Source organism: Chiloscyllium punctatum, chromosome 7, assembly GCF_047496795.1.
Source record: "Chiloscyllium punctatum isolate Juve2018m chromosome 7, sChiPun1.3, whole genome shotgun sequence".
In the NCBI taxonomy this organism is placed as follows: Eukaryota; Metazoa; Chordata; class Chondrichthyes; order Orectolobiformes; family Hemiscylliidae; genus Chiloscyllium; species Chiloscyllium punctatum.
The window spans coordinates 133,489,626-133,503,059 of record NC_092745.1 but is presented as its reverse complement, the minus strand read 5'-3'; the positions used below and the strand labels follow the sequence as shown (position 1 = coordinate 133,503,059).

The following is a 13,434-nucleotide window of genomic DNA, read 5'->3' as shown; positions in this document are numbered from 1 at the left end:
CTGTCAGAGCGTCAGTGCTGAGGGAGTGCTGCACTGTCAGAGGGTCAGTGCTGAGGGAGTGCTGCACTGTCACAGAGGGTCAATGCTGAGGGAGTGCTGCACTGTCGGAGGGTCAGTGCTGTGGGAATGCCGCACTGTCAGAGGGTCAGTACTGAGGGAGTGCTCTGCTGTCAGAGGGTCAGTGCTGAGGGAGTGCAGCACTGTCAGAGGGTCAGTACTGAGGGAGTGCTGCACTGTCACAGAGGGTCAGTACTAAGTGAGTGCTGTACTGTCTGGGAGGTCAATACTGAGGGAGTGCAGCACATTTTGGAGGGTCAGTGCTGAGGGTGTGCCCCACTGTCACAGAGGGTCAATGCTAAGGGAGTGCTGCTCTGTCAGAGAGTCAGTACTGAGGGAGTGCTGCACTGACGGAGGGTCAGTGCTGAGGGAGTGCTGCACTGTTGGGGGGGTCAGTGCTGAGGGTGTGCTGCACTGTCGGGGGGGTCAGTGCTGAGGGAGTGCTGCGCTGTCACAGAGGGTCAGTACTGAGAGAATGCCGCACTGTCAGAGGGTCAGTGCTGAGGGAGTGCTGCACTGTCAGAGGGTCAGTACTAAGGGAGTGGTGCACTGTCGGAAGGTCAGTACTGAGGGAGTGCTGCACTGTCAGAGCGTCAGTGCTGAGGGAGTGCTGCACTGTCAGAGGGTCAGTGTTGAGGGAATGCTGCGCTGTCATAGAGGATCAGTACTGAGGGAGTGCTGCACTGTCGGAGGGTCAGTGCTGAGGGAATGCTGCACTGTCATAGAGGATCAGTACTGAGGGAATGAAGCACTGTTGGAGGGTCAATGCTGATGGAGTGCTGCACTGTCAGAGTGTCAGTGCTGAGGGAATGCCGCACTGTCAGGGGGTCAGTGCTGAGCGATGCTTCACTGTCGGAGGGTCAGTACTGAGGGAGAACTTCAATCTTCCACAGCTTTTTGGGGAATAGAATTGTAAGCTTCTATGGGCTGTGTGTGGGTGGGAGGAATGGGGAGGGGGAGCTGGTTCCTGACTTCCCCCTGAACAGTCTGGCTTGGATCAGAATGTTCTGCCCCTTGTTCTGGTCTCTCCCCCTCCCCAGTGGAAACAGATTCTCTGCATCGACCCAATCAACTTCTTTCATCGTCTGGGGATTTCCATTTAGCTGCTTCTGAACTTGAAGAAATACAAACCAGGTTTGTAAAAGGCATCCTTGTAATTTTATCCTTTAAATTCTTTTCAAATTTGGCCAAATTGATCCTGTTTTAAGTTAGCCTGTCTAAGAGTTTATAAGAGTTACAGTTCTCCAATCTAATAAAAATGCCAAAATGTTTACAGAGCACTATCGGTCGGTCACCCTGTGAGATGGAGCCATAGGACAAGAGACAAGTGACCAAACATTCCACTAAAGAGATGGACTTTAGCAGGGGGCAGTGTCAGGGTTTAAGGAGGACATTCCTCAGCAGCTGAAGGCCTGGGTACACATCCTGCAGTAATTAACAACTGGTCTATGCAACTGGAATTCAGAATTGGAGAAATGAAGGTATCTCTGAGGGTTGCTTGGCTGGAGGAGATTAGCGAGTGTGGAAAGAGGCAGTGGGTTAGGAATCAAGAATAACGTCTTAATATCAAAACATTGCACAGACACAGAGGGGTGAGGAGTACATGTAAGTGGGTGAAAGTTAGACTCTGGTTGGAAGTTTTGAATGAGACCACATTTAAGGAGTGTGTCTATTGGAGAGAGAATTGGATTCAGAAATCACTGTCACGTGTTGGGGTAGAATAGGATTCCTCCATGTGGTGGGGGTGTCTTTGGCTGGGCCAGGTTTTCTTGCCTGTCCCTAATTGCCCTTGAGAAGGACAAGGGCAGCAGATACATAGGAACACCACCAGCTGAAAGCTCCCCTCCAAAACACTCACTACCCTGACTTGGAAAGTTTCTTCAGCATCACTGAGAATCCTGGAATTCCCTCCCTTAGGGCAGAGTGGATCTACCCACAACACTACAGAGGATCAAGAAGGCAGCTCACCACCAGGGCAACTCGCAACAGGCAATAAATGCTGGATGACCAGCAAAACCCACATTTCATGAAAGAAAACAACAAAATTATTCACACAACTGGCTAAGAGTTTCCTTCAATTAAATAACTCCTTCGGGTTCAAACCAAACCCTGCTGATCTGGAACTTACACAAAGCTAACACATTTTCAAACTGAACTAGCTATTTTCTCAAGGAGACTATTCTTGTATATTACTTTACCTGGGACTTTTGTGAATGAAATCAAAAAGTTTCTAATTTATGGGCTTTCCCCCTAAATGAAAGAAAATCCTGATTTTTCTAAACGGAAAGCACTCTCATGTTTTTCACTGTTCACGCTAATTACAAAACTGACACAATGCAAACAAATGTCCATAATCATTCCAGGAGGCGTCTCTCTCTGATACTTGTTTTAAAAAAAACCATGTCCCAGAGAGACTGACAAGTTAATTGTTAAAGCTAAAAACAGCCAAAACATTTGTAGATGCTGAAAATCAGAATCAAAAACAGAAGTTGCTGGAAAAGCTCAGTAGGTCTGGCAGCATCTGTGGGGAGAAATCAGGGTTAACATTTCAGGTCCAGTAACCCTTCCTCAGCACAATGCTCCTGAATTCTGACGAATAGTTACTGGACCCGAAACGTTTTGACTCTCTCGGCGGAGCAGGTAACGGCTGTCTGATGGTGTTTATTTTAAGTCGCGGTATAGTCCAGTTATTGTTTTTTTTAACGGTTAAAATTTAAAGTTTTTTTTAAGCGCCTAGCGGACCCGGAAGCTGATGTCGCGCTAGCTTACCTGGGAAGGGTTTTTTTTCTTATAAAAGCGCGCAGGCGAGGAACCCGAGGCACTACAGGGATAGAGCCTCCCACCCACCCTCCTCCTCTAACCTAATAATAAGACCCATTGTGATAAGCAGGTAAGTGCTGCATTTTGCTTATTTGTTTCTTTAGATCCAGTTTTCTTTTTAAAGTTTACCTTTTAGAGGGATGGCAGCGAAGGCAGTGCAATGTTCCTCTTGCAAGATGTTTGAGGTGAGGGAAGCCATTAGTGTCCCTGCTGATTACACTTGCAAGAAGTGCACCCATCTCCAGCTCCTCCAAGACCGTGTTAGGGAACTGGAGCTGGAGCTGGATGAACTGCGGATCATTCGGGAGGCAGAGGGGGTCATAGATCAGAGCTTTAGGGAAGTAGTTACTCCAAACATTATAGAGAGATGGGTGACAGTGAGGGGGAGTGGGAGGAAGCAGCCAGTGCAGGGACCCCCTGCAGTCATTCCCCTCAAGAACAAGTATACCGTTTTGGATACTTGTGGGGGGGACGACTTACCAGGGGTAAGCAACGAGGTTCAGGTCTCTGGCATGGAGCCTGTCCCCGTTGCTCAGAAGGGAAGGGTGGTGAAAGGTAGAGTGATTGTTATTGGGGACTCAATAGTGAGGGGCACAGATAGGCGGTTTTGCGGGGGCGACAGAGACTCACGATTGGTATGTTGCCTCCCAGGTGCAAGGGTACGGGATGTCTCTGATCATGTTTTCCGGGTCCTTAAGGGGGAGGGGGAGCAGCCCCAGGTCATGGTCCACGTTGGCACCAACGACATAGGTAGGAAGAGGGGTGAGGACGTTAGACAGGCTTTCAGGGAGCTAGGTTGGAAGCTCAGAGCTAGAACGAAAAGAGTCGTTGTCTCTGGTTTGTTACCCGTGCCACGTGATAGAGAGTCGAGGAATAGGGAGAGAGAACAGTTAAATGCGTGGCTACAGGGATGGTGCAGGAGGGAGGGATTTCGGTACTTGGATAACTGGGGTTCTTTCTGGGGAAGGTGGGACCTCTATAAACAGGATGGTCTACATCTGAACCTGAGGGGCACCAGTATCCTTGGGGGGAGGTTTGCTAGTGCTCTTTGGGAGGGTTTAAACTAACTCTGCAGGGGCATGGGAACCTGGACTGTAGCTTTAGGGTGCAGGATCTGGAGTGTAGGGAGGTTAGGAACAAGGCATCGATCTCGAAGGAGGGTGTCTGTAAACAGGAAGGTGGCTTGAAGTGTGTATACTTCAATGCCAGAAGTATAAGAAATAAGGTAGGTGAACTTGCAGCGTGGGTTGGTACCTGGGACTTCGATGTTGTGGCTATTACAGAGACGTGAGTAGAACAGGGACAGGAATGGCTGTTGCAGGTTCCAGGGTTTAAATGTTTTAGTAGGGTCAGAGGTGGGGGTATAAGAGGGGGATGTGTGGCATTGCTTGTCAAAGATAGTATTACAGCGGTGGAAAGGACGATGGAGGAAGACTTGCCATCTGAGGTAGTGTGGGCGGAGGTTAGAAATAGGAAAGGTGAGGTCACCCTGTTAGGAGTTTTCTACAGGCCTCCTAATAGTCCAAGAGACGTAGAGGAAAGTATTGCGAGGATGATTCAGGAGGAGTGAAAGTAGTAGGGTGGTTGTTATGGGGGACTTTAACTTCCCAGATATTGATTGGGAAAGCTATAGCTCGAGTTCGTTAGATGGGTCGGTGTTTGTCCAATGTGTGCAGGAGGGTTTCCTGACACAATATGTAGACAGGCCAACAAGAGGTGAGGCCATACTGGATTTGGTTCTAGGTAATGAACCAGGCCAGGTGTTAGACTTGGAGGTAGTGAGCACTTCGGGGGCAGTGACCACAACTCGGTGACTTTTACTCTAGTGATAGAGAGGGATAAGTGTGCACTGCAGGGCAGGAGTTATAGCTGGGGGCAGGGAAATTATGATGCAGTGAGGCAAGACTTAGGATGCGTGAATTGGAAAAATAGGCTTCAAAGGAAGGACACAAATGATATAGGAGCAGCTATTGGGTGTCCTTGATAAGTATGTACCAGTCAGGCAGGGAGGAAAGGGTCTTGTGAGGGAGCCGTGGTTTAATAAGGAATTGGAATCCATTGTAAAAGGGAAGAGGGCGGCCTTTGTAAAGATGAGGCGTGAAGGTTCAGTTGGGGCGATTGAGAGTTATAAGGTAGCCAGGAAGGATCTAAAGAGAGAGCTAAGAGCAGCGAGAAGGAGACATGAACAGTCCTTGGTTGGTAGGATTAGGGAAAACCCTAAGACTCTCTATAGGTATGTCAGGAATAAAAGGATGACTAGGGTAGGTATCGGTCCAGTCAAGGATAGTAGTGGGAAGTTGTGCGTGGAGGCAGAGGAGATTGGAGAGACACTAAATCAATACTTTTCATCAGTATTCACTCAGGAACAGGACTTTGTTGCTGACGTGAGTATTGAGTCACAAGTGATTAGAATGGATGGCTTTGAGGTATGTAGGGAAGAGGTCCAGGGAATACTGGAAAGGGTGAAAATAGATAAGTCCCCTGGGCCTGATGGCATTTATCCTAGGATCCTCTGGGAAGCAAGGGAGGAGATAGCAGAGCCATTGGCCTTGATTTTTATGTTGTCGTGGTCTACAGGAATAGTGCCAGAAGACTGGAGGATAGCGAATGTGGTCCCCTTGTTCAAGAAGGGGAGTAGGGATAACCCGAGTAACTATAGGCCAGTGAGTCTCACTTCTGTTGTGGGCAAAGTCTTAGAGAGAATTGTAAGGAATAGGATTTATGAACATCTGGATAGGAATAATGTGATCAAGGATAGTCAGCATGGTTTTGTGAAGGGCAGGTCATGCCTCACAAACCTTATTGAGTTCTTTGAGAAGGTGACCAAGGAAGTGGACGAGGGTAAAGCAGTAGATGTGGTGTATATGGATTTTAGCAAGGCGTTCGATAAGGTACCCCATGGCAGGCTACTGCAAAAATTACGGAGGTATGGCATTGAGGGTGCATTAGAGGTTTGGATTAGGAATTGGCTGGCTGGAAGGAGACAGAGGGTAGTAGTTGATGGTAAAGGTTCATCTTGGAGCGCAGTTACTAGCGATGTTCCACAAGGATCTGTTTTGGGACCATTGCTGTTTGTCATTTTTATAAATGACCTGGAGGAGGGGCTTGAATGCTGGGTGAGCAAGTTTGCGGATGATACGAAAGTCGGTGGAGTGGTGGACAGCGAAGAAGGATGTGGCAGGTTACAGCGGGATATAGATAAGTTGCAGAGCTGGGCAGAAAGGTGGCAAATGGAGTTCAATGTAGCTAAATGTGAAGTCATTCACTTTGGTAGGAGTAACAAGAAGATGGATTACTAGGCTAATGGTAGGCTACTTGGTAGTGTAGATGAGAAGAGAGATCTTGGTGTCCATGTACACAGCTCTTTGAAAGTTGCCACCCAGGTAAATAGTGCTGTGAAGAAGGCATATGGTGTACTGGGCTTTATTGGTAGAGGAATTGAGTTCCGGAGTCCTGAGGTCATGTTGCAGTTGTATAAGACTCTGGTGCGGCCTTATCTGGAGTATTGTGTACAGTTTTGTCGCCATACTATAGGAAGGATGTGGAGGCACCGGAACGGGTGCAGAGGAAATTTACCAGGATGTTGCCTGGTATGGTAGGAAGATCGTATGAGGAAAGGCTGAGGCACTTGGGACTTTTCTCATTGGAGAAAAGAAGGTTTAGGGGAGATTTGATAGAGGTGTACAAGATGATTAGGGGTTTAGATAGGGTTGACAGTGAGAACCTTTTTCCGCGTATGGAGTCAGCTGTTACTAGGGAACACAGCTTTAAATTAAGGGGGGGTTGGTATAGGACAGATGTTAGGGGTAGATTTTTTACTCAGCGGGTTGTGAGTTCATGGAATGCCCTGCCAGTATCAGTGGTGGACTCTCCCTCTTTATGGTCATTCAAGGGGGCATTGGATAAGCATATGGAGGTTATTGGGCTAATGTAGGTTAGGTAGGCTTCGGTTGGCGCAACATCGAGGGCCGAAGGGCCTGTACTGCGCTGTATTTTTCTATGTTCTATGTTCTGTGTTAATTCTGATTTCTCACCACAGATGCTGCCAGGGTCAGAGATGTCTCAGAGCGGCTGCAGGCCAGTCCCATGGGGAAGAGTGAACAGTCAGCAGTCGTGGTACATATCAAGAGGTAAAAATGGAAATGACCATTTTTCTCTGCATAAAGAACCTATCTCTGATGTCTCCTTTATACCTTCCTCCTAATATCTTCAAACTATGACTCCTCGTTCCAGTCAATCCTGCCCTGGGGAAAAGTCTCTGGCGTATACCTTGATCAGGTCACCTCTCTTCCTCCTTCTCTCCAGAGAGAAGTCCGAGCTAAGTCAACCTCTCTTCATAAGACAAGCCTTCCAGTCCAGGCAGCGTCCTGGTAAACCTTCTTTGCACCCTCTCCAAAGCCTCTGTATTTTTCCTATAGTAGGATGAACAGAACTGGACACAATATTCCAAGTGTGGTCTCACCAGGGACTTGTAGAGCTGCAGCAAAACCTCGCGGCTCTTAAACTCAATCCCCCTGTTAATGAAAGTCAAAACACCATATGCTTTCTTAACAACCCTATCCACTTGGGTGGCGACTTTGAGGGATCTATGTACTTGAACACCAAGATCCCGCTGTTCCTCCACACTGCCAAGAATTCTGTCTTTAATCTATATTCAGCATTTGAGTTTGACCTTCCAAAATTCATGACTTCACATTTATCCAGGTTGAACTCCATCTGCCATTTCTCAGCCCAGCTCTGTATCCTGCCTATGCCACGCTGCAGCCTACAATAGCCCTCGATATTATCAACATATGTCAAGTACAGAGCGTTAAACACAGGGGGCCCTTCAAATGTATAGAGACTGTATGGGGTTCCTTAAAAGAGAAATTAGGCAGGCAAAGAGGGGCCAGGAAATATATTTGGCAATTAGGATTAAGGAAAGCTCCAAGGCTTTTATAATCAGAGTAACAGGTTGTTTAAGAAAAGAGTGGAACCTATTAGAGACCAAAGGGGCAAACTGTGGATGGAACCAGTGGATGTGGGTGAGATTTTAGATGAATATTTCTCATCTGTACTCACAGATTGTAGCCGGGGATTTCAGTTGGGATGGTGAGGTTCTAGAACACATTAACGTTAATAAGGGGGAGGTACGAGATGTTTTAATGGGCACAGAGGTGCATAAATCCCCACGGCCCAGGCTGCTATGGGAGAGAAGGGGAGGAAACTGCTGGGGCCCTGGCAGAAGTAATTAATACTTCACTGACCACAGGCGAAGTGCCAAATAACTGGAGGACAACTAATGTGGTTCCTTTGTTAAAGAATGGCAGCAGGGATAAGCCAGGTAGTTATAGAGCAGTTAGTCTGACAGCAATGGGAGGGAAATTATTAGAAACAATTCTGAAAGATAAGATTAGTCGATATTTGGAAAGGCAGGGATTGATCAGTGATAGTCAACATGGATTTGTTAGAGGGAGATCCTGTCTGACTAATTTAATTGAGTTTTTGAAAAGGTGACTGAGTATATTGAGGAGGGTAATGCAGTTGATGTAGTTTACATGGAGTTCAGTAAGGCCTTTAACAAGGTCCCACATGGAAGGCTGATCCAAAAGGTAAGAGCCCACGGAATCCGAGGCAATTTGGCAAATTGGATCCAAAACTGGCTTCCAAACAGGAGGTACCGGGAGGTGGTGGAGGGATGTGTTAGTGATTGGGTGTCTGCGACCAGCGGTGTACCACGGGACTCTTGCTATTTGTTATCATCATTAATGACGTGGGTGTGCTTGTAGACAGTATAATTGGCAAGTTTACAGGTAACACGAAAATTGGTGGGTGTTGTTGACAGTGAGGAGGATGGTCTGAGGCGACAGTCTGATATTGATCAGCTGGTAAACTGGGTAGAGTCATCCTTATACGGGCAAGGTGATGCATTTAAGAGGTTTAATAAGGAAAGGACTTAGAACATAGAACATAGAGCATTACAGTGCCGTACAGGCCCTTCAACCCTTGATGTTGTGCTGACCTGTAGAACCAATTTGAAGCCTATCTAACCTACACTATCCTATTCTCGTCCAGATGCCTATCCAATGACCATTTAAAAGCCTTTAAAGTTAATGAGTCCACCTCTGTTGCAGGCAGGGTGTTCTACCTACCTACTACTCTCTGAGTAAAGAAACTACCTCTGACATCTTTCTTATATCTTAGACTATGAATGGTAAGTCTCTAGGTATGATTGAAGAACAAAGATGTCAGAGGTAGTTTCTTTACTCAGAGTAGTAAGGGTATGGAATGCTTTGCCTGCAACGCTAGTAGATTTGCCAACTTTAGGTACATTTAAGTCGTCATTGGACAAGCATGTCAGAGGGTCAGTGCTGAGGGAGTGCCACTCTGTCAGTGGGTCAGTACAGAGGGAGTGCCGCACTGTCGGAGGGCCAGTGCTGAGGGAGCGCCGCACTGTCGGAGGGTCAATGCTGAGGGAGGGCTTCAGATTGGTATGACAGGGCAGCGCAACATCGAGGGCCGAAGGGCCTGTACTGCACTGTAATGTTCTTTGTTCTATAAAAGGGACCTTGGTGTAGAAGTCCATAGGTCCCTGAAGGGGGCAGTAAAGGGAGACAGGATGCTTGCCTTCATTACTCCAGGTGTAAAATGTAGCATCAAGGAAGTCTTGATATAACTTTAAGGAGCATTGGTTAGGCCATGGATGGAATACCATGTTGTTATGAGGATATGGCTGTACTGTACCTTGAAGAAAGTTAAAATTTAGCAGAACTACCTGACAGCACCAAGTGTTTTGAACAAGATACAATGAAACCTTTTGGTGCAGCAGCTAGAGTAGCTGGTTGCCTGGAGACAAAAACAAATTCAAATTTGGCCAATCAGTTTAAATTATCCTCCAAAATACCAAACTCCAATCAAGTTTGAATTTAGTATATCAACAATATTAAAAACCAATGAAACATTCTGATGCTTTGGGGTATAAGCCTGGGGAAAATTTAACAGTTGGAAGAGAACTGCCACAAGATGAACAGGTGTAGACTGCTAGTCAGAACTGTCTGAGAGGTTTCTGTCGAGAGAAGGAGTTTGCACAGAGAAAAACATCGACACCGACCCGGCAAGCAAATCTGCAAAGAGAGGATTCGATAGTCGGCTGGTTTTCAAATTTGAGTTTTTCAGTAAATCTTAATCAAGGTTTTATGGGACTAGTATTGTAAAAGGGAAAGTAAAAGTTAGGTTAGAGGAAGGAGTTGTAAATAATTGTTAGTTAATTGTTCTCTGTTATACTTTAAGAAATAAAGTTGTTAACTTTTACTTTAAAAAGTTCTTGGCCTCTCGGAGTTTCACAGATTACTGCACAGGGTAAGTCTTTTCTGTGTTGCTGGTTTAAATTAAGCAGAAACTTTACCCTGTGTCGTAACAATATACAGGTCTGGTCACCACACTATTGGAAGGATGTGATTGCATGGAGAGGGAGCAGGGGAGATTCACCAGGATGTTGCCTGGGCTGGAAAGTCTCAGTAATGAGGAGAGACTGGATAGGCTGGGTTTGTTTTCCCTGGAGAAGAGGATACTGAGAGGGGATCTGATTGACAGATACACAATTATGGGAGGGATAGAGTAGCTTGTGAGAATCCATTCCCCATGGCAGGTGTCTCTAAGACCAGAGGGCAAATATTTAAGGTGAGGGGCAAGTGGTTTAGAGGGGATTGGAGAAAGAGTTTTATTTCACCCAGAGGGTGGCAGAAATATGGAAGGTGCTGCCTGAGAGTGGGATGGAGACAGGGAATCTCACAGCATTGTAAGCAGCAGGATGGGTACTTGGAATAATAAGGTATAGAAGGCTATGAACCAAGTGCAGGTAAATGGGATTAGTGTAGAGCAGTGTTTGCTGATCAGCATAGACAGGATGGGCCAAAAGGCCTGTTTCTGTGCTGTATGGCTTTATGAATATGACAATAGACAATAGACAATAGATGCAGGAGTAGGCCATTCAGCCCTTCGAGCCTGCACCGCCATTCAATATGATCATGGCTGATCATTCCCAATCAGTATCCTGTTCCAGCCTTATCTCCATACCCCTTGACTCCACTATCTTTAAGAGCTCTATCCAATTCTTTCTTAAATGAATCCAGAGACTGGGCCTCCACTGCCCTCTGGGGCAGAGCATTCCACACAGCCACCACTCTCTGGGTGAAGCAGCATAAATTATCAAAAGTCACAATCCTCACCTCATCAGCATTACTGGCCCTCAATGCAGCTGTCCAGAAATCCTCTGTGTCAGGGAGGCAGTGGCCCAGTGATATTATCACTCGACTATTCATTCAGAAACCCACAATAATGTTCCGGGGACCTGGGTTCAAATCCTGCTACAGCAGATGGTGAAATTTGAATTCATTAAAAAATATCTGAAATTAAGAGTGGACTGCTGACCATGAAGCAATTGTGAGAAAAACCCATCTGGTTCACTAATGTCTTTTAGGGAAGAAAATCTGCCTTCCTTATCTGGTCTGGCCTACATGTAACTCTCAGCTGCCCTCTGAAGTGGCCTAACAAGCCACTCAGTTGTGTCAATGGCTAGAAAGTCACAACAAAAAAATGAAACCGGACAGATGACCTGGCATCGACCTTGGAACCGGAAAAGACAATGGCAAATGCCCGGTCAACCACGCAAAGTCCTCCTTACCATCATCCGGGGGATAGTGCCGAAATTGGGCAAGCTGTCTCATAGACTAGTCAAGCAACAGCCTGATACAGTCATACTCACAGAATCATACCTTACAGACAATGTCCCAGACACCACCATTACCATCCCTGGATATGTCCTGTCCCACCAGCAGGACAGACCCAGCAGAAGTGGCGCTGCAGTGGGATACAGTCGGGAGGGAGTTGCTCTGGGAGACCTTGACTTCGAGTGGATTTCAATGTCCTACCACCAAGAGTGGCTCGGCAGCAGCATTACTGACCGAGCTGGTTGGGTCCTAATGAATAAAGGACTGAGTCTGCAGCAGGTGGTGAAGGAACCAACAAGTGGAAAAAATATACTTGGCCTCATCCTTACCAATCTACTGGCTGCTGATGCATCTGTCCACGACAATATCGGTAAAAGTCTTTGTGGAGATGAAGTCCCATCTTCACATTGAGAATACCCTCCATCGTGTTGTAAGGCACTATCACTGTGATAAATGGTACAGGCTTTGAACTGATCTAGCAGCTCAAGCCTGGGCATCCATGAGGCACTGAGGGCCATCAACAGCAGCAGAACTGTACTCCAGAACAATCTGTAACCTCATGGCCCGGCATTTCCCCCACTAACCATTACCATCAAGCCAGGGGGTCAACCCTGGTTCAATGGAGAGTGCAGGAGGACATGCCAGGAGCAGCACCAGGCAGACCTGAAGATGAGGTACCAACCTGGTGAAGCCACCAAACAGGATTACTTCCAAACAGCATAAATAACCAGTGATAGACAGAGCTAAACGATCCCACAACCAATGGATCAGATCTAAGCTCTGCAGTCCTGTCACATCCAGTGGTGAATGGTGATGGATGATTAAACAACTCCCTGGGGGAGGAAACTCCACAAATATCCCCATCCTCAATGATGGAGGAGCCCAGCACATCAGGGCAACAGATAAGGCTGAAACATTCACAACAATCTTCAGCCAGACATGCCGAGTGGATGATCCACCTCAGGCTTCTCCAGTGATCCCCAGCATCACAGACACCAGTCGCCAGCAAATTCGATTCACACTACGTGATATCAAGAAACTGCTGGAGGCAATGGGCTCTGACAACATTCCAGCAATAGTACTGAAGCCTTGTGTTCCAGAACTTGTCGCTCCCCGAGCCAAGCTGTTCCAGTACGGTTACAATACTGGCATCAACCTGACAATGTGGGAAATTGCCCAGATATGTCCTGTAGAGAAAAAGCAGGACAAATCCAATCTAGTGAATTACCATCCCATCAGTCTACTCTCCATCCTCAGTAAAGTGATGGAAGGTGTCAGTAACAGAGCTATCAAGCAACACCTGCTCAGCAATAACCTGCTCAGTGACGTCCAGTTTGGGTTCCCCCAGGGTCATTCAGCTCCTGACCTCATTCCAGCCTTGGGTTAAACATGGAAAAAAGAGCTGAATTCCAGAGGGGAGGGGAGAGGGACAGCCCTTAACATCAAGGATGCATTCAACCGAGTGTGGCATTAAGTGCCCTCGCAAAACTGGAATCAGTGGGTATCTGGGGTAAACACTCCAATGGTTAGAGTCATACATACAACACAGAACATAGAACATAGAACATTCCAGCTCAGTACAGGCCCTTCAGTCCTTGATGTTGTGCCGACCTGTGGAACCAATCTGAAGCCCATCTAACCTACACTATTCCATCCTCATCCAGACATTTATCCAATGACCATTTAAATGCCCTTAAAGTTGGTGAGTCTACTACTGTTGCAGGCAGTGCGTTCTACGCCCCTACTGCTCTCTGGGTAAAGAAACTACCTCGGACATCTATCTTATATCTATCACCCCTCAATTTAAAGTTATGTCACCTCCTGCCAGCCATCATCATCCACTATCCAC

General features: G+C 46.8%; 1 protein-coding gene across 1 annotated transcript in view; it reads right to left on the bottom strand.

Annotated features, from left to right (window-relative positions):
* Positions 1–13,434, bottom strand: part of tnni3k (TNNI3 interacting kinase) — a 168,455-nt gene that overhangs the window by 83,970 nt on the left and 71,051 nt on the right. The gene's annotated exons all lie outside the window — the stretch shown is intronic.